General features: G+C 50.9%; 2 long non-coding RNA genes across 4 annotated transcripts in view; one reads left to right on the top strand and one right to left on the bottom strand.

Annotated features, from left to right (window-relative positions):
- Positions 1 to 2,943: 2,943 nt before the first annotated feature.
- On the top strand, positions 2,944 to 17,732 carry LOC116149367 (uncharacterized). 2 transcript variants are annotated; one of them, XR_004132966.2, is made up of 4 exons: positions 2,944 to 3,327; positions 4,944 to 5,797; positions 13,613 to 13,696; positions 15,921 to 17,732. It is a non-coding gene; the product is annotated as an uncharacterized LOC116149367 (long non-coding RNA). The 2 variants fall into 2 exon arrangements; XR_010378305.1 differs by lacking the exon at positions 4,944 to 5,797.
- Positions 17,733 to 26,862: 9,130 nt separating this feature from the next.
- The window catches only part of LOC105092234 (uncharacterized), a 45,017-nt gene continuing 44,472 nt past the window's right edge, over positions 26,863 to 27,407 (bottom strand). For both annotated transcript variants that reach the window (XR_010378303.1, XR_010378304.1), the window contains one exon: positions 26,863 to 27,044. This is a non-coding gene — a long non-coding RNA (uncharacterized LOC105092234). The remainder of the gene's footprint in view (positions 27,045 to 27,407) is intronic.

Below are 27,407 nucleotides of genomic sequence, written 5' to 3'. Positions count from 1 at the left end.
CATCTCAGGCTACCATAACAAAATCCCACAGACTGGGTGGCTTAAAAAAATAAATGTTTATTTCTCTGGGAGGCTGGGAAGTCCAAGATCAAGGTGCTGGCTGATTCAGTTTCTCGTGAGGACTCTATTTCTGGCTTGCAGAGGGCCACCTCCTTGTCGTGTGCGCTCATGGCCTTTTCTTGGAGTGTGTGGGGAGAGAGCGGGCAAGCTCTCTGGGTTCTCTCCTTATTAGGGTACCAGTCCCATCACGAGGGTCCTACCCTCTTGACCTCATCTAACCCTAATTACCTCCCAAAGACTATCTCTCTAAATACTATCACATTCAGGGTTGGAGCTTCAACACAGGAATATTGGGTGAATATAAACATTCAGTCCATCACGTGGGGTCACACAAATTGAAAGTAGCCCTTCAGTATCTATCAGGAAACATTTATTTTTTCATTCATTCGTTCATCTATTCATTCATTCAAGAATTTTTTTGAATGCGAGACACTGTTCAGTGTCCCAGAGATGTAGCAGTGAACAAAACAAACAAAAAATCCCTTGCCATGAAACTTACCTTGTAGTGGCAAGAGATGGGAAAGTGAATAAGTAAGCAAGTAATTATAGAACCAGTGGGTCACAAGTGCAGTCAAAAAAGCATAGAGCAGGGGGAGAATGATGGGGATGCTGGAGGGGGGTTTGCTCTTCTTAGCGATCAGGATGGCCTGCTGGACAGGGGCATTGGAACAGGTTTGGTGACAGCTGTGAGAGTGAGTCTTGCAGATTTTCTACCACAGAGAGCGTAAATGGCCCAGGGCCACAGTTGCTAAGCTTTGAAATCTGTTACTGCCTTTATGTCAAGGTTATGTCTTCCACCGCTGCTCCCTGCCGATGACTGACTGACCTCTCCTGGGAGACCGGGACCCCTTGTCAGCAAACCTTTGACTCAGGGATTTTGCCAAAACATCCTGAGACTACACTGAACTCTAGGACCCCTCCATTCTGCCTTCTCTCTTCTCTCCTTCCCTTGGGGTCGGACTTGTGTCACCATCAGACCACAACCCCAGTCTTTCCCTGCTCCATTCTTATTTCCCATCATAAAGACATTTCCGTCAATAAAAGCCTGGCATAATTAACCCCATCTCAGCCTCTGCTTCCTAGAGGACCAGGAGTAACACAGATTTGAAGGAAGTTAGCGAGGAAGCCCTATGATTGCCAAGGGGAAAGTGTTCCAGGCTGAAGGAATGGAAGCTGCAGAGGCCCTGAGGCAAGAGCAGGGCTGACTTGTGTTAGATCTGGGCTTTGGTTTTACCGCAGGTACATACTCCATGCTAACAAGGTAGCCGGTTACCGCTTCATGGTGCTGGCAGGAGACACAGGACTCCTGGGTCTAAGACAAAGGACTTTAGTTCTCATGGACCAGTAACACGTTCCATTGGTAGAAACCAGTCAACAGGACAGTCCAGATTCAAGGGGAGGGAGGAGGGACTCTGCCTCCTGCTGGGAGGAGCTGCAAAGTCAGGTTGCCAGGAGGCCTGGGTAAGGGAAGGAGAGTAATTGCAGCCAGTTTTGCAAAAAACTTCCTCCACGAAGACAGGAATTGGGATACTCAGGAGATTGAGGACACAGAGAAAATTCCCCAAATGATCAACCCAACCCCCCTGGGAGTCTTAAGTCTAACCTTTCCTGCATCTGACTCAGGCCTGACCGTCCACCCTGCCAAGGGCCAGCTGCTGCCACCCTGTGGGGCTCGGAGGGAACAGAGCCACCACCTTCCCTGCTGGCCGGGGAAGCTGAAATCGGTCACGTGAGCCCCCGTTTTTTCACACTCTGTTAGGGCGATGGCGGGAGCGGGGAGGGGTGAGGACAGCCCGTGAGTAATGTGCTCTGCCTGCTCTCACCTCCACCGTAACCACTCTCCGCTCACCACCGGCACTTGCCCGGCCGCGGGGGTGCGGCTTGCCACCGCATTAGGAAAGCAATTTGTTCATGCAGAATGTGCCGCTGTTGGAAGTTCCTCTCTCATCATTAACTAATTTGCTGCGCTTTGTCGCAGCCCTTGCTATCTATAACCATGGTAACAATGCAAAGAGCTGTACATGTGTTTATTTTGGACCCTCGAAGCCCAAGCATAGTCTACTTCTGGCTCTTGGCTTCGGAGGGGCTGGGTGGGTCTGGAGGGGTGGGGCTGGAGTCCGGGTCCCGCCCTCAGTCCTGTGCCAGTCACTGCGTGGCCTCAAGCATGAGCTCCTCCTCTGGGGCCTCAGTTTCCCTAACTATGAGATGTGGGGGTTGGGGTCAGTGGTCTCTGCGGACTCTTCCAGGGGTGTCCTGTGTGTCTTCAGGATCTAGAGGGGAGTTCCCTGGCCCACCCGGCAGGCTGTGAGCTGGCTGCGAACGTGGGGATGTAAGCAGTGACTGCTGCAGCTGACGGTCCCCTCTTCCTGCTAATTTGGTGTCCTCACTATATAATTATACTGTGAAATTCCCTGACTGAAGATTTTTTTTTAAAATATCCTTCCCTAACTCCCACCACTCATTGCCCAGATTCGTGAATGGGGAAAGTGGGTGTTTGCAGCTTTTGGCAGAGAACGAGGGATGTTATGCAATCTGCCCTTCTCCGTTTCCCTGGCACCACCCCCACGCTGGGATTCAGGAAGGAGGAGGAGGGCTTTTCAGAATGGGAGGTGTGGATTTTGACCTCTCTGGGCCTCAGTTTTCTCATCTGTCAAGTGGGGGGAAAAGTATCTTCCTTATGGGGTGATATGAAAAGACAGCACACTGTGCCTTCTGACCACAGGGAGTAGGATGGGAATGTGGGCTTTCTCCTGCTCATGTGATCTTAGGCTGGTACCATCACTCCTCAGTTTTCCTATCTCTAAATGGGGTCAATCATAAGTATCTGACAAGGAGGTTGTGGGGGTTAAAACAAACCCCCCAAATCCCTGGTGTTGGGTGGGTGCTCAGCCGCTGGTTTTTATTGTGACTGTCAGCAAAGGTGTGGTGTCCTGTTACGCCCTGTAGGGTCCTTGTAGATCGGGTGTGTCTTCCTGCTGGCTGTGGGTGGGGTCGCCAGTCCCAGAAGACGTGGCCAGAGCTGGCAACTAATGGAGCTGTCAGCCCGATTCAGAGCACTCCTTGGAGCTCCCCAGAGGCAGGTGCCGATGCCACATCGATGAGCCACGTTCCCCTGATGCGCTCCTGACATTTCCTGCCTGCCTTCCCTGGCCTGCCTGCCTGGGTCAGCGGTCACACTGAGTCACAGCCGCTCCCTGCAGGCTCTGGCCGCCCACTGCCCCGGGGCGCGGGGTGGGAGGAAGCTGGACCGAGTCAGTGCACTGGTAGGTGGGTGGCTCTTTATATTTATATTCTAAAACTTCATAATTTTTTTTGTTTAACATGTGTATTGTTATTATTCTAAGAGAAAGAAGACACTTGGAATACTTTGACCATTACTGATCTACTAAACATGTCAACACGTGTTTGTTTAAACACAGATGAAGGTCTGGAAGGAACCACCAGGAGTTTGAATTGTTACCTCTGGGGCAGCGACGGGGTTGGGGAGGTGGGAGGCTGGTGGAGTGGTGGTGAGTGGTGGGCTGAGGCATTCCCTTCTTCATAGACCCGCAGAAAGTAGTGGGATTAGCAAACTTTTGGTTTGAGTGAGTGCTCTTCTGTAGGTTTTATGTTTAAAAATTAAGAAGCAAAAAACAAGATGAGTTGCTTTGGAACTGGAAATGAATTTTCAAAATTTAAAAAGAGAGGATGTTGGAAAGCCTTTTCAGGAGGACGTACCCCTCCATCACCTTTGATCGTTTCAACTGGGCTGATCTCCAGAACAACGCCCCATGCTTTCTGGGGGTGAATGTTTCTCATGACTCTTCTCATTTCGCAAGTGAGACGGTGCAGCCTCTGTGCTGGGACCTTTGTGCGCAGCCTCGAGCTTGCCCTGTCTCAGTTCTGCGAGGTGGGTCTTTCTTCTGCCTTCCCACGTGGAGGGAAGGAAGGTTCAGAATGTGGCTCTCTGCAGCCCTGCCTCCTTTCAAGGGCCAGGCTGAACGTAGGCTTAAGTCCTTGCCATGTGCGCAGCCTCTTTGGGGAAAGATTCTCTGCAGTGCAGACCCCTGGGCTGGCCACCCCGGTCCCCACTCCAGAGAAAATGTGAGGAGTGGTGTGCTTCCTGTTTCAGGGGACTATCTCTCCTTGGACCTGAGGGAGGTCTAGCCAGTGTTGACTTGTTTCAGAGGGAACTGCAGAGAGAGGGACCATGCCTCTCGCCACTTCCCTGGATTCTCGGTGTTCCCTCAGGTTAACATCAGCACATCTGCCCTTTCACCTGACGTTAGCAGTTTTTAAAAGCAGAGACCGAAAGCCTGCCTTCTGGTTGTGTGCACTGCCAGGATATGGGACCAGAGAAGGACAGACAGCCATGGGCTCTCCTCGGTGGCAGAGCATGTGTGGATATGCTGACTTGCTTCGGTGGAGTCTCAGTGAAGTTTTTGAATCCTAGCTCTACACTAATTGGCTCTGTGATTTGGAGGAAGTTACCATACCTATCTGAGCCCAGTTCCCTCATCTATAAAAGAGCAATTCAAAGTACCCCTCAGAACTGAAAGAGGACTCCGTTTCATGAGATCCAAGATGTAGGGTGCCCGGTGTAATGAATGTTAGTAATAATGGTCAGAAGACCACGAACAGTACAACAGGGAAGTGTTCTGTGCCAGGCAGTGAGGGCAAAGCCTCTGCCTGTGTGTGAGGGAAAGAGCACATTCCCCAGCCCACGTTATTACAGGAAAGGGGGCCGGGTGTCGTGGAATCTGACTCAAACTCGGCCACTTGCCTGCTGGGTGACTTTGGGTGGGTTCCTTGCCCTCTCTGGGCCCCAAAGCTGAACATCTTTATGGAAGGTGCCCATATCTGTGGTGTTTCCCATCCCTGCTGACCCTTCTCTCCTTGTGCAGGAACCATGGTGTCCAAGAGAAGGAGGGAGCAGCCGCCGCCTCTGTCCCCCTGGGTCCTAGAGGAAGCTGCCTGTGCACTGCAGCCTGCTGCATTTCCAAGCCAACCTGGCACGAGGCCCCTTGGCGCGCTGCCCTGGCTCTGGCTGCCCCAGACCCCAGACTTGAGTCCTTCCTGGATCACACTGACCTCAGAGCCCCAGGCCCCAGGCCCCATGTGGACCTGCTCACAGGCCTGAGGTTCGGCTCTCAGATGCCCCATTTCAGTTTGGATCCATCACTCTGCCTGGTTCTTCTGGGATGTTACACCCTGCTCTGGACACCCCCGCACCCCACCCCCTTCTGCCAGCCAGCTGACCCGCGGCTCCCGAGGAAATGGCAGCAGTCTCTTCTGGAGTGTGGAGCCGTGGCTGTGCTTCCTCTGGCACTGTGCTGGGCTGGCAGATGACCCCTCTTCCCTGGGATCACAGCTCCCTTTCCAAAGATCGGTCCTTCCTCGGCCTCTGGCAGTGGGTTGCTATGAGCCTTGCATGCCTTTCCTCCAAGCCCTGCCCCGACCCCGGGCCCACAGTGCTCCACAGGGCGGAGGCCACCCCAGGCCACCTTTGTCCCTTCATGCTCCTCCCTTCAGCTCTTCAGGACTGGGGGCCACCAGCCAGGCCCAGCTCCGGTCCCAGGAATGCACTTCAAACTGCCAGCGCCCCCAGCAGCTGCAGCACTAGGTCAGCCAGCCAACTAGGGCACTGGCAGGAAGGTAGGGGTGGCATGGAGACCACATTTCCTCCCACTGCCTGAGCCCCTGAGCCCCGATGGCAACACCCAGCCCAGAGCCCGTGAGCAGCAGGGCTGGTCTCAAGGTGAGACCAGTGAGAAGCACGTGGAAATGCCCCCCCAACCCCACTCCTTCCCCCAAAGCTGTGTGTGAGCAGGTGCCAAATCCCAAGGCGGGGCAGCACAGGGCGGGGCAGGAGCTGAAGTCCGCAGGGAGCTGCCGCTGAGAACAGTCTCACCTCAGCAGCCGTGGAGACGGGATGAGGTCTCCTGAGCCCCTGCCCAGGGCTCTCCCACACCTTACGGCACTGACTGCTCTGAAGTGGCCAATAGCTGCCTCTGTCTGGTGGATCTTCATCAGGTCCACCTCAGGTGTGGCTTCTGGGAGATTTAAATTCTCCGAGCTGCCCCAGTGCCCAGCCTTGGGCTGTTTCCTCTACACCGTGCTGAGCTGGCAGGTGACCGTGCTGGGACGCACCTCTGCATGGGTCAGGTGCCCCTTCTCTGAACTACAGCCTGGCCCCAGAGCTGGCAATAGACATAAAGGAAGAAATGCAATGAGCCGGGTAATAGTGGAAATTAATAGTGGTAATTAATTGCTAAGAGCATGCGGAGACCATGGCAACGATGGTTGGATGACAGAGGCACAAACCTTATTTCCTTTCAGGGCTGCGCTCCAAAAGGCTCCGTTTCTTTGTAAACAGCTTACACTAGCTTTGTGGAGGGCCCAAGTGCCCTGGGTCTGAGCCCCCTCCTTGAGTAGAAAAACTCGGGTCAGCCTTGAGTCAGTGCCCCATCTACCATGCTCTCCCTTGCTCTGTCATCCTGGGCAATTCACTGTTCATCTCTGAGCCTTTTTCTGTCCTAAAGTGGGGAGAACAAACCCAATTGACAAGAGCTTTTGAAGAGTCCACAGGTGACCTAACGTGAGAGGAAGATGGACTGGAGCCAGCCTACCTGAGTTCATTTCTGGCACCATCATTTACTAGCTGTGTGACCTTGGGTCAAGTCATCAACCACTCTGAGCCTCAGTGGTCACATCTGTAAAACGGGGGTGATAATAACAGTACCCATACCAAAGGTTGTTATGAGGACTAAATGAGATAATAAATATAAAATGCTAAGCACGTACAGCTTAACTGCACTTCCAGTTTACTATATACCTGTAACAGCACTCTATTGTGAAATGTTTACAGGGTCTCAGCTCTGTCCATAATAAACCTATTAAATTATTATTAATAACCGCGACATTCATTGAGTGCTTACCATGTGCCGGGTGCTGTGCTAACTCCTTTAAGTGTATTAATTCACTTAACAACCTGTAGAAGTAGGTACTATAATTATCCCTGTTTTACAGACGAGGACACTGAGGTTTAGAGCTTGGTGACGGAGTGAAGCAAAACTTTGAGAATTTATCCGGAAAACTAACCAAGGCAGGTAGCCCATGTGGTTAAGCCCAGTCACCCCGGCATGAACTGCTCCCTGCATGTTCTGACATGAGTAGTGGCTGCCTGAGGTGTCCTGTCCTGTCTGGGTGGACAAAGGCTCAGCGTCCCCACCTGGCTCTGCTGCAGGCCTCAGCCCTTCCCAGCGCAGGAATGCTCCCATCCAAACCTGCTCCTTTCCCTCAGCCCGTAAGTTGCTTAATGATACATCACCCTGACCTCTCCCAGACTTTGGGTGCCATCCTAAACGGGGCTGATAAGAGTATTCCGGGCAGAGGGAACAGAGTGAACAAGGGCACGAGGCAGGACGTGGCGTTGAATTCTTAGGAAAATGCAAGTGACTGCCCATGACTGAATTGTTTGGGGCTGCACAGGGGGTGTGTTGGGGAGCCCTGGAGGTGAGGGGAGAGGAGGTCAGCAGGGTCTGGAGACGCAATTCCCATCCTTGTATGCATGAGGGATTAACCCCAGGAGCTTTAAAAATGCCAAGGCCTGGGCGCCACCCCAGATGTACTGACTGACTGGATCATGGGATTTTTCAAAGCTTCCCAGTTGATTCTAATACCAGGTTCACACCGGATGATCTATGCAAGGAAGTGTAAGCCTTGTTAAGTAGGCAGACTTACACTGTTCAGTAAATGAATCAACTTCAAGTAAAATTAAAAAATTCAGTTCCTCAGTCCCACTGGGCACATGGGACTAGTGGCCGCCACATTGGTCAGCTCAGACACAGAGCATCCCTGGTCCCATCATCTCAGAAGGTTCTGGTGGACAGGGCTGGTTTCATCTCTTACTTTGTCTGGTTGGAATGAGAACCCACTCAAGGATTTTAAGAGCGAGAGCAACACGGCCAGGTATTTGCTTTAGAGAGAAGATTTAGGGGCAGTCTAGAAAGTGGATTCAACGGATCCGATGCTGGCAAGGCTGACCAACCTCGGAGGGAATAATCAGGGGAGTGTCTTGATGGTCTAGGTGGAAGGGGAAGCATTGACCTAGAGCCCCATCAGAGCTGGAGAGGTCGGGCTGGATTTGAGAAGGGCGAGAAGAACATGCTGTATAAAGCATACAGGGCTGCCTGGCCGGCAGGTGAGGAAGGAGGGGAGGTTTAGGTGGTGCTCATGTAGTCAGTTGCCTGGAGTTGTCTCTCAGTGGTTCCCAACCAGGACAATTTTGCCCCCCCCCCCGGGGGGATATTTAGTCATATCTGGAGACATTTTTGATATGGAGTCTGGGGGATGCTGCTGGCTTCTCATGTGGAGGCCAGGGATGAAGCAGAGGCTGCCAAACATCCCACAATCCACAGGACAGACACATGGTCTCAGTGCACACGGCTGAAGTGTTTTATCACCAGCCCTTTACTTTTAATGCGGGTAATTACTCACTGTGTGACCCCAGTGGTTTCTAGCAGGGTTGGCAGAGAACCAGACGTCAGGATATTTTGGTAGATGGACACTGCAGAATGTCCTGAACCGGCCCTGTGGCCTGAAAGGCGAGGGCACTGGTGGGAGTGGGTGGGGGGTGGGAAGGACGCGTCCCCAGGCTTGACAGTGGCCCTCTGAGGGCGGGTGATGCCGGTTGCCTCTGACACCAGTCCCGAGGCGGGGGTCCCGTGACAACTGATAGGACAGTCTAGACGGTGTTGGGCCCAGCCATTGTCGGCCCGGAAGATGACTCATGGATCTGGGCCTTGTTAACCTGTTTACAGTGAGTCATTGGAGCCCCTGTGGGCCTCGGTTCCCTCAACTGTAAACTAGGAATGATGGTAATCGCCCTGCTGCCTCACAGGGATGTGAGGTCTGAATCCAAGAGCCAACGGTGGCGAAAGGGTCGGGTGGACCATAAAGCACCCGCCCAGGTAACACGGCGTTGCTCCGTGCAGTGAGCAGTTTCCCTGCTTGTTGGCTGAGCCATTGCCCTCGGGAACAACACTGCCCAAGTAGGGACCTTCTGGTGCCTAAAGAGAGGGAGAGTGGAATCATCTGCAATGGTGTTGGACCCAAACACTTCTCTGATTCTGCTGACTTATCTCCCAAGTCCTCCTCCTATACTTCCCACCTTGGACATTTGACAGAAAAAAAAAAAAATGCCCATAGTTACAAAGGAAAGAAATGATGAGGGAAGAAACAACACCCAGGAATGGAAGTATATGTAACATGGGGCCACCTGACCCAGCTGTGATCTCACCTCCATAGGTGGGAACACAGACCTTTTGTCATCTGACCTGGGTCTATCTCATGGGCCTCCTGTCTCCTTCGCTGCCCTGGTGAGTAGGGGCTTGGGTAGCTTTCTGCCCAATTCAGGCAGCAGGCTTCTGGGAGTCCATGTCTGCCAGGGGTTGACTGGTGTCGAGAAGAGCAAGGCTGGGGACGGCCAAGAGGGCGGGAGGGAAAGAAGAGCTGAGCATGTGCGGAGGGGTGGAGAGATGCCCCCAGGGGGCCGGGCAGTGACTGGACCACAGGTAGAAGCCTGGGGATTGGGGATACTTTCGGAGTGCCTGCATTTCAGCTGCCTTCCACTTCTAGAGTTCCTCCTGAAAGACAGGGAGTCCAAAATAATTCCATCCCTGAGAATACCTGGCTCATTTTCTCTCTTAAACTGAGATCATTTGAGCCTCAGTTTCCTCATTTGTAAAATGGGGAGCTAATCCTCACCCAAAGTGCCGAATGTGGGGAGAAGTAGATTGAACAACAGGTGTGAGGCGCTGAGCAAGCACAGACACAATCCCCGGGGCAAAGCAGGCGCTCCGTTAACACGTTGCTGATGCCGCTGGACAAGCCCGGGCCTGCTGTCAGGAGACCTGCCTGCTTTGAGCCCTAGCTCCGCCCCTGCTGGCTGGGTGCCTCCCCAGAACTTCTCCGGGTCATCAGGGGGCCTCATGCCTTTTAAGGGTTTGAAGCCACACAGATTCTTGTGGAATTCCTGGGCCATAGGTACCCTCAGTGCCCACCGAGGCCAAGGGTTTCAAACTGTTTTTAGCCACAGAAGCCTTTGTTCAAATGCAAATTTGTGTAGAAGCCCATTATATAAAAACAAGTAAAACAGGGCTGGTCTGGTGGCCGCACAAGGTGAGGGGCTCAGAGGTCTATGTCCTGCTCACTTAGTCTGGAGGTCTGGGGGTCCCGTTTCCCACGGAACTTCCGTGAAACCCTAGGCTCCATTGTGGAAACTGTTTTTAGTCTAAATGCCTTTTGGGGTTGGAAGGGGGAGACTGCCTGTCATAGAGGAGGAAGGAATTGCTCAAGATAACTCAAGATGTCTTTTGCTTTCCCTTGGCCTCAGCTTTCCCATCTGTAATCAGGAGGGGTAGGTAGTTGGATCACCTCTAATTTTCCAAGGTGTTTTAGTCTGTAACTCCAGTCTAACACATGGCACAAGCGCCACCTAGTGGTGAGAAACGGCTCTGGCAGCTGGAGAGGCGCCCAACAATTTCCCCAGGTGCAGGAGGCAAAGATGAGGCTGTATTCAGGTAACTCCACCTTTTGGCCAGGGTGACACCTCCTGGATACACGTATTAAGAGGCATGGTGAGAAATATGCCACCTGGTTCTGCCACTATACCCTGTGTGACCTTGGCCCCGTCCCTTCCCCTCTCTGGATCTCAACTCCCCCATCTACAACCTAAGGGGGTTGACTGAAGTTCTTACTGTAGGGTTTATGGATCTGTGGAGGGGATCTTGTGAAATCTCTGAAATTTTAAGAAAATTTTGTATGTTTAAGCAGTTATGTGTGGGTGAGAATCTAGATCTTTAATTGCTTTCTTAAGGGGTCTCTTTGGAGCCCCTGGTCTGGGTGAACTCTTAACGGCACCCAGGGCGCAGGAATTCTGGGAACTTCTCCTTTGGAATGTGCACATGCATTCAGACAACTTGGATGATTCACATTTGGCAAATGCATCCAGTTTACCAGTTTATGTGGAGAAATCCTAAGGAAGCCAAAGAAAGATGAAAAGCAAAATTCCCCCAGTAAGTGCCAGCAACCAAGGAAATGTGGCTCAGTCCCCAGCGGCCTGAGGTTGGGACTCTGCAAACCTCTGCCAGCTAAGGGTGCTGTCTGGGCTTTCCCGCCCTCGATGGGACCGCCGTGGTCCCTGGGCAACTTCAAAGGTGGGGCTTGACAACTGGCAGAACTAGAGGACTGTAGTCCTCATGGTCTAGCCCCTTCTAGGGCCCGGTGATGGGCTCTTGTCTCAGGCTTCACTCGACTCTCCTCCCCCTCAGGGCCCGTTGCTTTCAGAACTACTCCCCATTAGGTGTCTCACTCTGGTTCCTTCTGCAAAGTGTGAAGTGGGAGATGGAGAAGGAGGAGAAGGGGGAAGAGATTAACTGCTGAGTGTCTGCTCTGTGGCAGGCACTGTGCTAAATATTTTACTGTAATTAGTTCATCTGATCTCACAACGGCCTGGAAGGTAGGATATTCCTGCTATATCGCTGCAGACTTTGAGGATCAGAAATATTAAGTGACTTGTCCCAAACCATAAAGCCAGCAGATGGGCTGGGGTCTTAATCACGTGTTGCAGTCAGCACATGCTGGGCTTTTAGGACTGAAGGTGGCTCAGGCCTCACTGAGAGCTGGGTGCTGTTGCGGCTGCCGAGCACTGAGATTTAGGCACTGGCCTGGCTCCCACGCCGGCCTTCCTGCCAACCCATCAGCCTAAAATTGCCCACTGACTCTGCTTGGATTTCTCATTTCCTGGGGTGGTGATGGTGACCGAGGATCTGACCCAAACACTCCCCAGACCACACCTCATTCTGCTCCATTCCTGGGTTTGACAGTCCACCCATGCAGAAGCCCACACCTCGTCTCTGCTCCCTCCAGGGCCTTCAGACCGCCCCTCCCCATGAAAGGCCACAGCTGCCTGAGAGCGGGCGGTGGCCCACACCAGACACCTGCCCTCTCTATGCTCCCGGCCCACGGGCAGTGACGGCCACCAACGGCCACCGCCACTCACCCAGCTCAGTCTCCCAAGCCGGTAAGTGGTGGAGCTGGGGTTCAACCCCACGTGGACTCAGCTCAGAGCCTCTGCCCTTGACCACAAGGCTATGCTGCTGTCAGGTCTGGTCTCACGGGTCCTCACTTCATCACCCAACTTGTTCAGCACTGGGTCAGCCCCATGGCATTTGCACATTAGGTAAACTTGCCTTCCACGTCTTCCTCCAAGGCACGGTTGCAGTCTGGTTGGTGGCTCTGACCACCTTCCAGGTTGAATTGGCTTCCAACCCACCTGGAAAGATAACTGCACTTCTCTCCAACGTGTTCATAAGGTTGTCACATTATGTGCCTCCCTGCTATCTGGATGAAAAGTATCTTTAGCAAGTTTCAAACGAATCTATTAAACCTATTAAACAGAGGAAAAGAACTGCGTCTGTAACACTTTCTTTCCAGTAAGATCTTTCCTTTCTGCCTTTTCTTTCTTGGAATTTTCTGCTGGCTTCCAATTCACTTCCTTCACACATATCCCTCTGTTAATGACTCTTTGGCTGTCAGAGTTTTATTTTATTTTATTAAAAAAAATTTTTAATGGAGGCACTGGGGATTGAAGCCAGGACCTCGCCAATGCTAAGCATGCACTCTACCACTGAGCTATGCCCTCCCCCTACTTTTTTAAAATGGAGGGTTTTTTTTTTGTCTTTTTTTAATGGAGTGTCACCATTTTAGAATCTCAGTTTCCACTTGGTCTAACCATCTCAATCTGGGTGCGGTATGGTGAGGTCAGTTGCAGAGCAAAAGAAACCGGAAAGAGGTTTATAGCTTTATTAGTTTAGACTCACAGTTCCCTGGGGAGAATGCTGCACGCCAAGTAGGCCCCCTCAAGGGAAGCACAGGGTGGGTCACGAGGCGGAGGGAGAGAGGGAGCTGTGGGCAAGTGCCTTTACTGTGGTTTCCTTGGACAGGAGTGGGCCAGGCAGGGTGAGCAAGCTTGGCATTGGCTCTGCCTGAAAGTGACGCCCCCGCGAAGTTCACGTTCATGGTGACCGTTAGAGCACGGGGGTTGGGGCCATCTAGTCTCCAGATGTTTTGGGATGAGCCAGGGTTTACTTGGGGGCAGCTTGTGGCCATTTTGTGGATGTTAAAGATCAATTTACAGGAATTAGAAATCTGGTTAACACACCACTCTGCCCCAGGACCGTGCTGAGACAAAGCCCACATCTTGTGGTCTTGCTTTCAAGTCGTTTGGACCTTGGCTCTGTACCATGATCAAGAGAAGGAACGGCCATCAGCTGGGATGGCGAATTTCACTGAATCTGTGCGGGTTCTCTGCCAGGCCCGGGGGCCGGGGACGGAGGCCCCTTCCTTTGAGGTGTGAGCTCCCCTCACACCTCATGGTAAGGCTTTGAGCTGCTCGTCTGATGAGAAGGACCAGCCATGGTCACCTAACAGTTCTTGGCAACACACATGTTGGTGAACCAGGAGGGGAGATGGAACCCTGATTCCTGACCCCAGTCTCTTGATCGCACAGGTACGGACTAATAGTCTCCAAGTGCACCGGAGTCCCCTTGAAGGCAGCGAGAGGAGGTGCCCATGTGTTTGACTGACAAGGCAGGTGAGCTGCATTTCAGATCACTGTTTAAAGGCACGGGGAGGGTGCCGTCATATGCTTCATGCGGATACCGTGTTCTGCAGGGAGAGGCAGCTTCGAAGCTGCTGCTGAGAATGGGCAGTGATCATACAAAGCAGCAGTGGGCTAAACCAGTGCTTTTGATGTTAGTTAGCTCTTCCTTCCGACAGACAACAGGGGCCGGACCAGGAGGAGCCCGGCAAATACAGTCTAATTAAAAGGAGGGAGTCGCGGGTTCTTGGGCAGGTGGAGAAGAAGGTGAAGCTGCCAATCTTTCTCCATCTTTCCCACCCTGAGCCCAGGGCGGGAAGCAAGGGGTGTGACGTTCCAGTGCCCAGCTGGAAGGGCCCTTAGCGAGCCCCTGTGCTGGAGTCTTCCTGCTCTCTGCCAGCGGAGGGCTTGCGTCCCCGGAGCAGACTCCTTGTAGCCTGAAGACCAGATAGATATTAGACGTCAGAGAAGACCAGATACCGGATATCAGAGAAACACAGCCTGAGAAGGCTCTGGCTCTAGGAAGAGAATTAAAGTAAATTTTCAAACCAAGGTTGAGTTAACTCGGTGTGGCAACCCCGGAAGTTAGTCCCATTTGACTCCCACAGTAACTAGGTGTCTCCATCCCCTTATTTTTTTTGTTTCAGATAACTCTCTGTTTACATTTCTTTTTGTGAATAGAAACATATACTCTGTAAGTTTAATGACAATTTTATCGTTCTTGGAGAAAAACCAAATTTGAGCATGCTTTGCCCCTACTTGGGGTCGGCATACTTTTTCTGCAAAGGGCCAGATGGCAAATATTTTAGCTTTCGGGGGCCGTAGTCTCCATTGCAACCATGAATGCCGCCTTTGCAGTGTGGAAGATGCTATCACAGTGGGTCTGCTGCATCTAGTGGGCTCCGCCGTGTTCTTGGAATAAAAGCACATGTCGGGTGGCTGTTACCAGCCTGGGCTGCTGTGATGAGGAGGCCAAGGCCTCAGGCAGACTTGGTGGCAAAAGCTGCTGGGATTGATTAGTGATGTCTGCCACTGGCCCAGGAAGAGAGGGTGGGTAGCAGGTGCAGGCCAGGTATTTGCAGATCTGCGGGGCAGCCCTGAGTGGGTGAACAGAGGCTTTGGGGCTGTGGACAGTGAGTCTCTAGAGACAGAGGCAGCCCTGTGAGAGGGTAGAAAGTGCACTTCCTGTTTGGACATACCATTGGATCTTCCACATCCGATGAACACACATGTGGCATCCATGGGGCTGGGAATTGTGCAGGGAATCCTGACCCTGGTGAGAGGTGCATCAGGGCAGCGGTGTGTGGGCTCTTGTTTGGAGTTAGTTTGTGGGCTCAGAGTCTGCTAGCTGCCCTGGCGGGGTGGGAGGCAGCCCAGTCATTGTGACACTCATAGCTGGATGGAACCTCTGCCCCTGGGTCTGCACGCTTGTCCTTTGCTGCAAGAACGGGCTTGCCTTTGTTTCCTGGTTGGCTCTCTGGGAACTGGGTCTGCCCTGAGCTTGGCTGGACTCTGGCTCCTCATCCAGCTTTTATTGGCCTGAGCTCCCCAGCTGCCAGCAAGAGGTCCACTTTATTCCAGATGGTTTCGCCCACCCGAGCCGCCACACTCCTCACCACCCACTTCTGACCTGGCAGTTCCACATGCTCCCACCACTGGCCGAGCATCATTGCTGCCCGGGAATTCCACAGCCGCCCCTGGACCAGAGCCCCTTGAGGGTCAGGGCTCCACAGGCCTCTTCGACACTGTGATTTTGATGCTCAGCAGTCTGTCCCAGGGCCAGCCCCGCAGCTCCTGAGTCCTCCCAACCCTGGTCCTTCTGGGCGAGATGTCACTTTTACTGGGAGAACATAATGGCCCACACGACCATGGCTTTGGGCTCTCGTCTGCCAGAGTTACAGGCTTCAGCTTTCCTTTAGAACTTCCTTCCCTATTTTGTTCCTCTCTGGAAATGCCCAGGGGTGGTGGTTTGAGCCTTGGCTTCTGTCGTTTCCTGCTGGCCCCATCTCTTTCTGTGGGCTTCTGTACCCACTGATCCCTGTCAGGTCACAGAGGCTGCCACCATGCGGGCCTGAGGTGGGGAGCAGGAGAGGAGACATATTTATTATGAAAAGGACCCCAATTTTCCAAGTGGTGCAGAAACCCGTCTGTATATTCTGATGAGACTTTATGAAACATTGGGATAAAGTTACACTTACAAAGAATTGTGATTTTATAGGACGTTTTCCTGGCCATCTCTCAGCCTGCCCCGGGCAGTGGAACCCACCTACTGCTGCTGTGAGAGGGTCGTGAGCCTGCCTGTGCTCCCTGGAATCCAGCCTCCTGGACTGAGATCCAGTCCCAGACTGATGACAGCAGGAATGCTCACTCCCTGTGTCAGAAACCCAACCTCCAGTCTCGGCGTCTCTCGTGACCCCAATTGGCAGGTGATATCAGAGCACAGTGGCGCAGAATCAGCACGCTCCCAAATACCGAGAGGGTCTTCGTTCTGAAAAGTTTTCCATGCAGAGCACTGGCTGAACACCCCAGGCTGAATTTCCCCACACCAGGCCCTACTTGCCTTTTTACAGAGGTGCCTTGAACATGGGCAAAGATGGTGCTTTGCCCTGGATCTCACCTCTGAATGCTTGTTACCCAATCTCCACTGAAGCCCACACACAGCTTCTCAAGACTCAGCGACTGTGTGCAAGCTTGGGGCAGCATAAATCCAAGTGAAGACCAGGCTCGTGGGGCAAAGTCTGCAGCGCAGGAGCTGACCCGACCATGACCACACGCAGTCCTGTCTTAGAGGATGCTCAGCTTCTTAACTGAAAGCAGTGGTTTTCAGCTGGGCTGCACAGCACACTCTGCAGGTTTGCTCCTGGGGAACTCGGAAAACTATGCTGCCTGAACCACAGTCGGAGCAATAAAGTCAGAAGCTCTTGGAGGGTAGCCTGGGACCTGGCATTGTTTCCAGGGCTCCCGGGTGATATAATGTGTGGCCTGAGCTGGGAGCCACTGCTTTGAAATGCTGACTCTGAGGTGACTGGTCTTATTAGTCAGGAGAGCTGGGTTATCTTACAGTAACTAATTAATCCTGGTATCTTTGTGGCTTATCATGACAAAGGTCGGTTTTTCAACCACACTGCGTGTCCAGTAAGGGTTAGTGGGAGGCTCTGCCCTATGCAAGGAGCGAGCTAATGGAAGCATCCTTATCTCGTGAGGATCCGTTTCCTTGGTTGCTATGGCAGGGAAGACGGCTGGAAGGTTACTTCTATGTTTTGGGCTGGAGGTAGCACATGTCACTTCCTCTTGAAGCCCATTGGCTAGAGCTGGTCACAAGGCCTCACCCAGCAGCCAGGAACCTGGGGGAGGGGCCAGCGAGCTGGGGGAGTGTTTGACGAGAGCAGCTTATTGGTGGTTTTTCTTTTTCACAGCCCACTCCCCAACACTGACTTGGTTCTTGCTTTACTGAAGGATCATTCTGGAAGTGTTGCCAGACGGAAGTAAACAGGCAGCCCTAAAACAGTGGTCAAGTTCAAATCTCCATCACGTCGGGGTAGAGACCTGCATGCCATCTGGGGAATCGTTCACAGGTCCCACTGAAGCTGAACAGAAAATAGTATTTTTACTCTGGTCCCTCATGTGTACAGTCAAGAATTTCAGGACTTTCCACAAATCAATCATCTCTTGCAGCTGCAGGACACTGTTTAAGTCCTGCAGCTTTGCAGGGGATATTGACACTTCGTAGGACCAATTCCCTCTGCCCGCTTTTCTAGTTCAGAGTTATCTTTTTTTTTCCCCCATGCATTTATTGTTTCAGAAAAATTTTAAATAAAAAGCTGTCATACAGAGAATACAGACTTGTGGTTACCAGGGGGGTGGAGGGTGGGAAGGGATAGACTGGGATTTCAAAATTGCAGAATAGACTACACTGTATAGCACAGGGAAATATACACAAAATGTTATGATAACTCACAGAGAAAAAAATGTGACAATGAGTGTGTATATGTCCATGAATAACTGAAAAATTGTGCTGAACACTGGAATTTGACACAACATTGTAAAATGATTATAAATCAATAAAAATGTTAAAAAAAAAGCTGTCATAAAATTTGGTTGTGATTTTTATGGACTGGACATCTTTATAATGTTATCTCTGCCTCAGGAGAATGCTGTATAATTCTAATTATTAAGGCCTTCTTTTCTGTTTCTCAGTGAATGTTAGCAATTTTTCTTACAGATCTTACATATTTCTTACTGAGTTTATTTTCAAATATACATACATGTACATGCAAATATACATACATATATATATTTTAAATGTAGAGGCTATTTTTCCCATCCTATTTTCTAGCAGTATTTCTCTACCAGGGTTAGTGTTGGTGGTGTTTTGGGGTAGATATTTTATCATAATAGGAAAGTATTCTAATCTCAGTTCACAGAGCATTTTTTTGTTGTTATTGTTAGCTGTAGGTATTGGTTTTTATAAACTACCTATGGGTCATTTGTTGATATGATTATATGTTTTTTTTTTCTTTTTTGTCCTGTTGATGTGATAGTAATAATTTTTTTTTTTTCTAGCATTATACTTAACGCCTGAGGAATAAAAGCAGAGCTCTTTGGCTTTGCATCTGAGATCCTTTAAAGGCTGGCTCTAAATGGACATTTCCAGTCTTATATTCCAGCGTCTCTCCAGCCTTACTCCTGATGGGCATCTCCCCAAACACACGAAACCTTCCTGCTGTTCACTTTGTCTGACGCACAGTACCCTTATCTTCCAAATGGGGGCCTCCCCCCAAACAATCTCCAGAGCCAAGGTGACCAGGTGTCACAATTTGCCGGGGACAGCCCTGATTCCCAACAGCTGCCCCCGGATTCGCCACTCTCACATGTGTCCTCTGCTGGACAAGGAATTACACGGTCACCGGCTCCTTAGATAAGTTGTCCCTGCTTCCAACACCCCCTTCTCCCGCAAGAGCTGCACTTCTGCCCTCTGCGCTCCCCCTCTTCCTGTGCAGAGTTTCACTGTGGTGTTTAGTGCACTTGCCCACCACCCAGAAGCACTCAGTACATTAGCCAAGGTTGTCAGTTGAATGAATGAGTGAATGTCATGACCTCACTTTTTTTTTTTTTTTTTAATTAAAAGAAGCTCTCCTTGTTGAGCAAGCCCCTCCCTTCTCACAGGCTGTGCCCTCTTAGGCTCTTCTGATGGGCAGCACTGGCCACGCTGCTTGGCCAGGGAGCGAGAGCAGCCACCTGCCCTCAGAGCAGTGGAGGCGGGGCCCTGGAAGGGGCTCCTGCACAAAGCCCGCTGCTTCAGGGCCACTGGGAAATGCAGACTGTGGGCTCAGGACCTGTCCAAAAAAGGAGGAAGGAGGAAGGGAGAGGAGAGGGTATGGAAGACAGGAGGAAGGAACAGAGGAAGAGAAAGGAGGAAAGGGAGGAATGGAGGGGAGGAAGGAGAGAAAAAGAGGCAAGTGGCAGACTGGGAGAAAAGGGGGGCTGGAGGGAGACATAGAGGAGGAGGAAGAGGAGCAGTGGGCGCCCCTCCTGTTGCTCTCACACTGCTATTTTGGGGGATGCTAATTTCTTGACTATTCAGGGAACCTTTGCAGGCATATTCACCTGTCTGAATGTCGTGGGCCTCACCAGCCTGTGATTGCAGAATAAGGTCACATTCCTCTTAACTACTCAAATTAAAATAGGACAAAGCTTCACTGCCTTTGGTGTTAGAAAAAACTCCCCTGAAGGAGTCCCACGGCCCTCGTCCTGCGGGTTTCCAGGGTGCAGAGGGCCGTGTTGTCGAGGTAGGGACATTTTAATCCATTCTGCAGTTTTCACTTTAAAATATCTTGTTTGTAGAAATCATATAATAAAAATGAAAATACAGTGTCTTTAATATAGTTGAGGACATCCTGAGAAGACAGCAAGGAAAAAGAAAAAGACACTGTTTTAATAAAATATGTTGTTTTTAAAGCTATTTGAAGCCTCACTGAGAAGGCTCGCAAGCCGGATCGCACTTCCCGCACCTGGGTTGTGTGCGTACACGCAGCGGGTGGTACGTGCGGCTGATTTACATCCCGCCTTCACGGTGCATAATTTAGACACTTTTGCTGAGATGCAGATAGGTTCACAGCTCTTATGCTCTGCAGGAGAAGCCTGCCCCTCTGTGAAATTCTGGTATGTCCTCAACCGTCAGGGCCAGGACAAAGCAGGGAGGATGGGGGCGGGGGGGACACTGCTAAGCAGAGAACGCCTGAATTACAGGCCTGCACTCACTTGAACTAGCATTTCGCTGCCTTTTAGAAGCATAAGCCTGTGTCCCCATGTCAGTCCTTCTTATTCGATCTTCTGGCCACCCCAGCAGCCACACTATTTTGTGCAGTGTATTATGGAAAATATATAAGCATTTGAATAAGACTTTTTTGAGCTCCAGATTCTCTTCTTAAGGATTGGACTGCTCAGCTGGAGGCTGAGAATCTCTGTTCTCTGCCAATAAGCCCTGGATCTCCCTGACCAAGACCAAGAAGAGGCCTGAAGATGTGGTTATTATCTGAATGATTGCCGTTAGGGCAAACCTCCTCTGGGCCTAAACTGTGTCAACAATTGCTTCTAGAATTGACTTCTCTTGGCCATATAGACACGTGGGCTTTGAAAGGGCTGGGCACTTCATCTTTTAAGGTTTTGCAAGGTTCACGGGAGAGAGTTGGAATGTTAGAACTTGTTTTTCTTTGGCTGTGAACTTAGCCAGTGACCTTGGGAGGGACTTGCCACTTGGTTAAACCTTTTCACAGCAATATGTCGTAGAGGATTCAGCCCTGAACTTGAGAGTCAAGAGGCTGGAGTCTTCATTCCAGCTCTCTCGTTAACCTGGTGTGTGCCTTCGGGCAACTGGCTTCTCCTCTGATGTCTTCCGATGCCCCAACCCCTACAGACATCACAGTTCTAAGATTTGATGATGAGTGACTGTCATCCCCGAGTGTCTTAGCTTGTTTTAGAATTTCTTCCATCTTTCTCCTGCTGGTTCCAGGTAGAAATGAGGTTCTTGAGCATAGAGAAGAAACACGTATTGCATTCTTGGCCAAAGGGGTTTAAAATGGCAGGGAGGTGGTCTCAGGCTGGACCTTCCAAAAGCACACTCTTAGGCAAAGACTTGAGTACAAGTGGTTTATTTAGGAGGCAGAGCAGGGAAGTGATACAGGGAAGAGAAGCAGACCAGGACAGCGCGTGCGAACGAGCGGCTGCCCTGGGTAACCGGGGCTCAGTCCTGCTGGAGACCTCTGGGAGAACAGATGGCAGAGTTGTGTACTTAACGGTATTTTTCCCCCAGAGGTGTTAACTCCCCAGCATGTCCAGCTTGCCCCTGGCATAAGCCAAGAAAAATCCCTGGGATAGAGCACTGCAGATGTTTGCAGCCACGGCCATGTACAGGAATGGGGGAGCCAAGAGGACTGGGTGGGGCTCTGACGGCATCTGCCAACACTAATGCTGCACGGAACATTTTCCTAATTTCCTTGGCTCTTCATTGTATTCGAATACGTAAGAAATATATCTTGCGAGAGAGTCCATATGTACTTATGCAAGTTTTGGGTGTTCTGATGTTCTGTTTTGTTTGGAGAGACAGAGACTGCATTGAATTAGAAGGAAATGTCTCATTCAGCAAGAGGCTGGAGACGTGGGATTGGTACATGTGGGTCTGATTATGCTGAGATCACATGATGTTGGATGAACTTATGGAATGTGGGAGAAGTCTGTAGAGAGAACAGTGACTGAGATCGTATGAGGAAGAAGTTCAAGGGTGGAAATAGGACACGCACGGAATTTAGATACCCAAGAGCCTGTCCACTTCTCCAGCCTCTTCCGCCCTCCCTCCGAGATCCAGCTCAGATGCTCCGTGTACTCGCCTCCACTTGGATACAGATAGTTCCCTTCCCTGGCTCTGAGTTTTATTCCACCTTAAGCTTACAACCTGGGTTTGCTGGAACCATTCCAAGATCAATTTTTGCCTTGTCTTTTTTTTTTTTTTTAATTTTGGGTTTTTGTTGTTGTTGTTGTTTTGGAGGGGGAAGGTAATTAGGTTTATTTATTTTCTCATTTAATTATTTTAACGGAGGTACTGGAGGTTGAACCCAGGACCTTGTGCATGCTAAGCACGCACACTACCACTGAGCTATACCCTCCCTCCTTGTCTTTTCTTATATACTTTAGCCCTGAGTTAGGACAAAATTGTAACCAGATCCCAAGTTTGGTTTGGGAATTTTGGCCCCATTTCCATGCCCTTATTTATCTCTTCGACCACATTGAGTGTGATGGTCTTGCGTGCCCACTTCCCCCGCAGCCTGGGAGCTCTGGTTCAGCTATGTCCCAGGGCTCCAGCTCAGAGCCCAGCACACAGCTGGTGCTCAGACAGCGCTTCCTAGACCAGCGTCCAGACTGCCACGTGGGCTCCAGAGACAGCAGATGCTGCCTGTGACCCTCAGAACCGAGCAGTATTCATGGAGGGAAGTAGCTGGTTCCACCTTCAAAGCTTTGAGCCTTCCCCGGCTCCCAGGGCGGGGTCTGCACCATCTCTGCAGGCCAGGCCTGGTGGCTGTTTGTTACGCTTTGTAACATGTTAAATGCAGGCGCTGAGCCCTGTTCTGGGCGTAGCTCACCTGTTGCCACTGGCTGTTCTCTGAGGACTGAGTTGAACAAGCCTGTAGGCAGATGAGCAGAGCCTGGGGCATGTTTCAGCTCAAAGGGGCCAAAGCAAACACTGGGCGTCTCAACCGAGCACATTCCTGAGCTCATTAAACCGGGCGAAGTGAGCCCAACCGGATGGAGACTGGGAAGGAGACAGGTTGTAGCCCTGAACACAACTGGGCAGGGCAGCCTGCTCCGGGAGGGGCTCGGTGCTCAGCGTTTTCCTTCCCTCCACCTGTCTTGAGTCTGTCCCCCCAGCAGCCTGTTATACCCCAACCGTGGGGCGAGTACGTCTGTCCAGGTTTGCAGGGGAGAGGTTGGCTGGTTGAGGGTCGCCATTGGCGCTGCCCATAAGGAACTTACTAACGGGCGGGCAGACAGGCTGTGGCGGAGCCAGCCAGCCGGCAGGAAAGGATTATATGAGATGGAAATTGAATGTGACAGACCGTCCGGCCGGAGACCTGGAAGGGTGGGGATTTCATAACCACGAGAGTCAACCAAAGCCAAAGGAGTCACAGAAAGCACCAGGTGGGATCCTCAGGGGAAATTTTTGGACAGAATGCCCATGAAAGACAGGCAGGGTGTGGTGCAGCATCTCAGCAATTATTCTGCTCCACCTTCAACCTGCCTCCTTGACCATGAGTTTCCGGGCTAATGAATGGTAAATTGCATTAAGAGGCGTGCACGACTTGGAATGTTTGTGAGACATGTTGAAGGTGATGCCCATTCACTTGTTTGTGCTCTTAGCAAGACAGGGTTAATGTTGGAGAAATTGGATGGAGAGAGAAATATCTGGGATTTAATGCTGATGAGCTGTGAAGCCTTGGGCAAGTTGCTTAACCTCTCTGAATCTGTTTTTTAATTCTATAAACAGAAGATGGTGATGCTTTGAGTAGCATTAGTTCCTGAGAAAATTCATTGTATTAGAAGTGGAGAAACTTAAGTCAAATATGTCTATACCAGTATATTTTACAGCATATTTACTTAGGGCCTCAGTGATACATTCATAAGTGGTTTTAGAATGCGTTTTGGTAAAAAGCCAGAAAAACAAAGCAAAAGGAGGAAAGGAAGGCTGGAGAGGGTTTCAATTCTGGGGTCACGGAGGGAGTGAGCCAAGGGGGCAAACTGTGTTTGACAACATGGGACAGAGGGTCAGGTGTGATGACACTGGGCAGGCAGCACCCCCAGGCTCCCTAGCTGGGGGGGGGGCTCCTCTTGTTGACACATTTTAGTAATAGAAGCCATGTGCTAATGAAGTATGTCTGGACTGAGGCAGAGCAGTACATTGTCTTATGACAGCCGGGAAAGATGGATTGGAGTGAGTTTGAGTGGAGCGGACAAGATCGGTGAAGGCGTGGGTGGAAAATTAAAGGTCTGTACTGTGCTTGCAGCCCGTGGATGTCCTGCACACGGCACATCCCTGGGGTCTCTCCTTCTGGCATAGTCGTGACCACTGTAAGTAACCCACTGGTTGACCTGTCACTGCCTCCCCTTCTCCACTTGGTGGCTTTGCTATCTGGAAGGGACCTTGGAATGGAGTTCACTCTCCAGGAGAGTTTTATGAGTTAATATTCTGTGGCCTTGATAGCTTTCCGTGACCCTTGCTGCCCCCGGGAAGGCGTGGGCCCACTCCCAAATAAACACTGCTCGAGGTTGTTGAGAAGGTTAAATGAAATATTAGATAAAGATAAGCTGAACCCAGCTTCTGACCTCTGGTTGTTCTCCAAACATAAGTACCATTGCTTGCATTATTTAGTTATTTAAAGAATGTATTAAGTTTAAAATGAAATGGAAGGGCCCCATCCCGACCGCCACTGCATGAATTCAAGCTCTCACCGCCTCTCAGCCGCCCTGAGCAGCAGCTGCCCGGTTGGTTCCTCTGCGGCCCTTCTCTTTCCAGACCTTTTGCCCTTATTAGCTCGAGTCAGATGTGACTTTCCTCACAACTCCAGAGCTTCCTGTTGCCTGCCAGGTAAGATGCAAACCCATTACCCTGAAGTTCAAGGTGCCGTGATTGGCCCTGATCTTATACCTGCAGCTTCATTTGACACCATGACCTCACTCGGGCTCTTTGCTGTTCCCCAGCCGGGCTCCTGCCTCACACCTTCATACCTTCATACGCTGTTCTCTTCATCTTCAATCCCTTCCCTCTGCTCCTAGGCAGAGCCAGATGTCACTTACTGCAGTCTCCCCCAGACAGGGTGAACGGCCCCCTTCAGCAAGTGGGCCAGTATCAGCTCCGAGCTTCTCACTTCCTTGAGTGCAGACACTGAATTCACCCCTCTGTCCCCAGTGTCTCGAGCAGTCCCTGGCAATAAATGGTCTCATCAATGCCTGATGGATGAATCGAATTATAGTGAAAAAGTTCCATGCAAATGAATCCAATGGAAAGGTTAGAAGAAATATACACTTCAATCTATCTTATTTAAACACCCAAATGGGAATATCATTTGGACCAGGAAAGCGAGACGAGAGGATAGGGGTCTTTGAAACTTAGCTCTTTCTACCTGTCCACGTATTAGCCTGTAGACTGGGCATGGGTGAGAGCAAGGAGATGTCTTTTTAGACACTCTCCAGGCTTGAACATTCCAGAGTACCTTCCTGGTTTCCAGGCTCCTGTGAATGTTTACAGAGACTGAGGCACATGTTGTGAAGACAAGGGTGATGGGATCCTTCAAATGGGGCAACTGCTTTCACGGAAAAATAAACGAGCCATTGCATTATCTCTTCTGTCACAATTTGGGTCTTTGAGGGGTGCTGACTGGGCCCTGCAGTTCTAGCCGTTGGTCATTTACCAGTTTCCTCCTCCCGTTGCTCAGGACTCCTATCACTTCTCTGAAAACACCTGCTTTGTGATCTGCATCAGATACCTGATCTGATCTAGCGTCAAAGACCAGAGAGCTGCATCCTTGGGATTTTGGCGGAGTTTCAACCTGGGCTCTGGTTTCCCATGTGTAAAACAAGGGGGTTGGACCAAAGAGAAACACATGTATTGTCACCATACGGCCCAGCTTCCCCCAGTGACTGACCTTAAAGACCCTGGAGTGATTTCAGACCATCTCAGGTCAGGGTCTTCCTTCTTTCCACACACCTGGACTCCTTGAACACAAAAGCTCTCATCAACTCGAGTTCTGGGACTGGCTTCATTATTCCACTGCCCAGAGTCCCTGATTCGTTTGTTTTTCCTTCACCCTCAAGAGTCAGAAGTCTGGGGCTGTATAATCATTTGGTCCTGAGTAAGGACCTGGTTTCCAAAGCTCTGTGGGTCCTTAGTCGGTGCCTTCCTTACAGGATGCACATGGAGCAGGACTTCGTCTCCGGGACGCGACTGGCCCGACCCTGGAAAAGCCGTCCAAGAGGTCCAAGGAATGCACCTTGTGGAACATCAGTTGAAATAGTGGCCACCTGGTGGGCATCTCCTGGGTCAAGTCCACTGTCAGTGATTATATTATCTCATCAATGACCTCAGCTACATTTCTGTTGAATTCTCTGTGCTTAGGGCTTATAGCTCACCTCACTTAAACTCCACTACGACCCTACGGGGTAGGATTGTTGGGATGGTCACAGCTGCTCTGCAGATGTAGAAAGTGAAGCTCTGGGAGGCTGAGTGACTTCACAGAGCCAGTAACTGACAAAATCAGGATTTAAATCCAAGCCAATTAAGTACAAAGGCCATGCTTTTACCCTTATACTGTGTATCTATTTTAATCTTCAGAACAGCCCTTTGAGGTAGCTATTCTAATCCCCACATTTGCAAAAAAGGAAGCTAAGATTTAGATAGTTTAAGAGACCTGCTGAAGGCCATGTAACCAGGAAGCACCTGTCGTGGGATCTGAACTTAGGTATAAGCATAAGCACTTTCCATCTCTTTTCTCATTTAATTCTCACAGCAATCCTGGGAGGTAGGGGGTCCTATCTGTTTCATAGATCAGGTACCAAGGCTCAGAGATTCTTTGTTTGCTCGAGGTCATACAGTCAGGAAGTGGGCGGCAGGCAGATGGGACCCAAAGCTGATGGTCTTCACACAATGCGATACTCTATAGAAAACCATTCCTGGACACCGGTGATTATTCTTGGTTTCATCTTGATGTGGAGAAACATCTTAAGGCCTCCACAACTGAAGCCATGTCAGTAGTGTTTGGTTTCCAGGGACTGTGTGCGTGGATCAGGGTGGAAGGCCAGCCAACAAGAGGGGAGAATCCGACACAATGGGGCAGGGAGCTTGGATGCTGGAGAATTCACCATTAGACCCAGACTCCACCCTAGCCTGAGCCCATCAAGGCCACACAGCACTGTGGACACATCCAGCTCGAGCAGATTTGCAGCTGATGGGTCCTGGCCTGGGGCCAGCACCTCTGGAGGACCAATCCTGGCAGGAGGAGGAGACTCAGAGTAGGGACTTTATGAATGGCATGTGGGTGTGGGCTTAGACGCAGAGCCCGGGAGGAGGAGAACGTGCCGGGGCCCCCTGCCTCAGACCTGCAGGAGCTGCTGGGTAAAGCCTTTGCTAACTTTGGTTTATTTATTAATTTTGACATTTCAATTCATTTACAATTTTGATTGGTTTTTCAGAAAAAAATGCGAAGAGTCCACTACTTTCCATAGCTATCCAGGGTTGCATGTCTCAATTTCTGTCTGCAGAAACAGGAAAGCCTCGCCAAATGTCGAAAGGAGAGACCTGGGGAGAGGCCAGAGCAAAGCAGAAGGTCATGGAGGGGCTTTGGGAGCGAGGGGAGGAGTTGCAGAGATCAAGTGGACGTTTCAACCTGGAAATCAAATGTCAGCTTTCCTATTGTTCCGATAAGTTTCATCAGAACGTCTTGGCCGGCCAGTCACATCCCCTTATCACTTTTCCAGCCAGCTTTGTGACTCTAAGTGTTGGACGGAGAACTGATAAGGGTAGGTGATTGTCACTCACAGCCTCTGGAAGCCCCGAGGGTCCCCTGCGTGTCAGGGAGAACTAGTGCTCCTGCTCTGGGTGCCCGCGGACAGCAGAGGGTCCGAGAAGAGGGAGGACCGTGTGGGCGTTGGGGGCCCTGGG

Source organism: Camelus dromedarius, chromosome 29 (genome assembly GCF_036321535.1).
Source record: "Camelus dromedarius isolate mCamDro1 chromosome 29, mCamDro1.pat, whole genome shotgun sequence".
Classification (NCBI taxonomy): Eukaryota; Metazoa; Chordata; class Mammalia; order Artiodactyla; family Camelidae; genus Camelus; species Camelus dromedarius.
This window is presented reverse-complemented; position numbering and strand designations above follow the sequence as displayed.